A 3,909-nucleotide genomic window follows, 5' to 3' on the forward strand; every position below is an offset into this window, starting at 1 on the left:
TAAACTGGTACAGTCACTATGGAAAACAGTACGGAGGTTCCTTTAAAAAATTAAAAATAGAACTACACTATGACCCAGCAATCTCACTTCTGGGAGATTCATATGCAAAGAAATGAAAGCACTATCTTTAAGAAATAACTGTACTCCTATTCATTGCAGCATTATTCATGGTAGCCGAGATATATAGAAAGTAGGTCTCTGTTGACAGATGAATGGATAAAGAAAATTACACACAGGTACACACACACACACACACCATGAAATATTATTCAGTCTTAACAAAGAAGGAAATCCTGCCATTTACAGATTCATGGATGAACCTGAAGGGCATTATGCTAAGTGGGATAAGCCAGACAGAGATAGACAAGTACTGTATGATACCACTTATGCGTTAAGAAAAAAAAAAAAAGAAGACTCAGAAAAGAATGGGCTTCCCTGGTGGCTCAGTTGACAAAGAATCCGCCTGCAATGCAGGAGACCTGGGTTTGATTCCTGGGTTGGGAGGATCCCTGGAGAAGGGCATGACTACCCATTCCAGTATCCTGGCCTGGAGAATTCCATGGACAGAGGAGCCTGGCAGGCTACAGTTCATGGGGTGGCAGAGAGTCGGACACACTGAGTGACTTTCACTTTCACAGAATAGAATGGTGGTTGCTAGTGGCTGGAGAGAGGGGGAAATGGGGACAGGCTGGTAAAAGGGTACAGACTTTCAGCTGTAAGATAGTTAAGTTTTGAGGATCCAATGTACAGCATGGTGACTATAGCAGATCACACAGTTTCTATATTTAGTCTCTTAGCAAATCTTAAGCTTTCTCACATACACACCTAAAAGATAATTATGTGAGGTGATGAAAGTGAAAGTGAAAGTAAAAGTCGCTCAGTCGTGTCCAACTCTTTGCGATCCCATGGATTATACAGTCCATGGAATTCTCCAGGCCAGAATACTGGAGTGGGTAGCCTTTCTCTTCTCCGGGGGGGTCTTCCAAACCCAGGGATCGAACCCAGGTCTCCTGCATTGCAGACGGATTCTTTACCAGATGAGCCAGAAGGGAAGCCTATTTGAGGTGATGGTATGTTGATTAACTTGACTGGGAGAATCCTTTCACAATGTCCATGTATATCAAATAATGTACCCTTTAAACACATTAATATTTCAGTTTAATTTGTCAATTACACCTCAGTAAAGCTGGTGAGGAAGGGAATAAAGATCATGCATTAGAGGCAGAGCTAATTCGTTGTAAAGTCTGCCTGTCCTAACAAAGCATAAAAAAATCTCTGAAAAGATAAACAGAGTCACAAGTTAGTTAACTGCATGCCAGAACAAAATCCAACACTTTTTCAAGGAATACAATACAACGCAGCACATAAAACTCAACAACGTAAAATTCACCATATTTAGCACCCATTGGAGAAGGCAATGACACCTCACTCCAGTACTCTTGCCTGGCAAATCCCATGGACAGAGGAGCCTGGTAGGCTGCAGTCCATGGGGTCTTGAAGAGTCGGACACAACTGAGCGACTTCATTTTCATTTTCATGCATTGGAGAAGGAAATGGCAACCCAGTCCAGTGTTCTTGCCTGGAGCCTGGTGGGCTGCCGTCTATGGGGTCACACAGAGTCGGACACAACTGAAGTGACTTAGCAGCAGCAGCAGCAGCAGCCTTTAGAAAATCACAGGACATGTAACAAAACACAAAAATCGGACACATACTTAGGAGAACAACCAAACAAGGAACAGACCCAGAAATGACAGAGATGATGGAATTAGTAGTTAAAGACTTTAAAACCATTATTTTAAGTGTTAAGACTATAATCAAGGAAAATTTGGACAGATAAGGAGAAAAATAAAAGATACACAAAAGAGACCAAAATGGAACTTCTAAAGTTTAAATGCACAGTATCCAAAATGAAACATACATGATGGGCTTAAGAGCAGATGAGATACTACAGAAGAAAAGATCATTTGACCTTGATCATTTGAAGAAATTGCAATTATAAGCTACCCAAGATAAAACATTACAGGAAAAGACACTGAAAAAGAAGTGAGCAGAGTCATGGTGGGCTGTAGGACAATATCAAGCAATGTAACATATTCCAATTACAAACTGGAATCCCAGAAGAGGTGAAATTAAACAAAAAATATTTGAATAAATTGTGGTTTAAAGTTTTCCAAATTAGATGGAGACTGTAAAAGCTTAGACTATAAATGCATAGAATCTCAATAAAACCCAAGCAAAGAAACAAAACCACACCAAGGCTGATCACAATCAGATTTGTTAATACCAATAATAAAAAGAAAATCTTAAATGTTGCTGAAGAAATTCAACTTCTAACCAAGATAGAATAATAAGGATTGGATTTACCCTTACTGAAATAAGGGTGACTCCCTTGGCATGGACTATTTAGATAGGAAACAAAAGCAAAATGATAAATGGAATTTTGTGAAAAATAAAAAATTCTGATCTACAAAAGATGTCATTAAGAAAAATGAAAAGGCAAGTCATATTTGCAAAACACATTATCCAGTAAAGGACTTATGTGTAGAATGTACAAGGAATTCTTAAAGCTCAATAAAAACAGCTTACTTTTTTTTTCATGGACAAAAGGTTTGACCAGACACTAAACCAATGAAGATATATGAATGGATAATAAGCAAATAAAATGACATGTCAGCAAAGAAGATACATGAGTGGATAATAAGCAAATAAAATGATGTTCAACAATATTAGACCTCAGGGAAATACAAATTAAAACCACACAGAATAGAAGTGAGCGGTGGGGCCAGCTGACAGTAAAGGCGCTGAGCGGCTGTGTGCAGAGCAAGCTGGACTTGGATCTCAGCTAAAGGACAATATTCCAGTTACTGAACTTTCAGTAAACGGACCTTCTTCAAAAAAAACATTTTTCCCTTGTGTGAAAAATGAACTTTTGCCTAGTCATTCTCTTGAATTACCAGGAACAAAATTTCCAGTTCAACCAAGATAAAATGAATTTTTCCACACCGAGAAACATCTAGGGTCTATTTGCTCCACTAAAATTGCATATGGAATTCAAAGCAATGCAGCAGGTTCTGCACCTTCCATTTCTTCCAAGCTCAAACCTTTCAGTGGATATTTGAGGAATAATGATGAGGCCATTGGATTTGAAGATATTTTTAATGACATGTCACAAAGGGAACTAATGGGAGAACTACACTTGATGATGGAATATAAACTTGATTTCCTGTGATACAGTGTGTGCTGTTCATGAGAACAGAGGAGCTGCATCTTACTTACAGTAGTTGTCTATTTACTATAATTTGATGTGCGCAACATTAAAAGTACTGACACATGGGGGAAACCCCACATACACATACCCTAGAGTGGATAAAATTTTAATAACTGACAATACTAAGAGCTGTCAAAAAAGTAGAGCAACTGGAACTTTCATTCATTGCTGTCGGGAATGCAAAATGGTGCAGTCAGTCTGGAAAATAATTTGGTAGTATGTTTATATGTGTATATATGTATCAAGTTAACTGTATACTTATCATAAGACCCAGAAATCCCACCTTAGATATTAACAGGAACAAAAGCATGTATCCACACAAAGACTTGTACACAAATGTTTATAGCTGCTATATTCATAGTGATAAAAATTTGAAAACAAGCCAATTCCATCAATGAATAAATAAATTGTAGTATATGGATGCAATGGACACTGCTCAACTATAAAAAAAAAACAACTAGCAATACCGGCAACAACATGAGTGCTTGTCCCAGGTTTTATGCTAAGTGAAAGAAACCAAGTATGAGTGATTACTTGTGTGATTCCGTTTATAATTTGTAAATCCTCAAAACATGATTCCTTTGGTGGAGGCAAACGTCCAGGGATAGAAATCAGACCGGTAGTTGCTAAGGGCCAGAAGC

The 3,909-nt window shown here is 38.1% G+C and overlaps 1 pseudogene; it reads left to right on the forward strand.

The window, feature by feature from the left end:
- The first annotated feature begins 2,779 nt into the window (after nucleotides 1–2,779).
- LOC102285867 (proteasome maturation protein pseudogene) lies at nucleotides 2,780–3,351 on the forward strand (annotated as a pseudogene).
- Nucleotides 3,352–3,909: the final 558 nt, after the last annotated feature.

The sequence above is a fragment of the Bos mutus genome, chromosome 19 (genome assembly GCF_027580195.1).
Source record: "Bos mutus isolate GX-2022 chromosome 19, NWIPB_WYAK_1.1, whole genome shotgun sequence".
NCBI lineage: Eukaryota > Metazoa > Chordata > Mammalia > Artiodactyla > Bovidae > Bos > Bos mutus.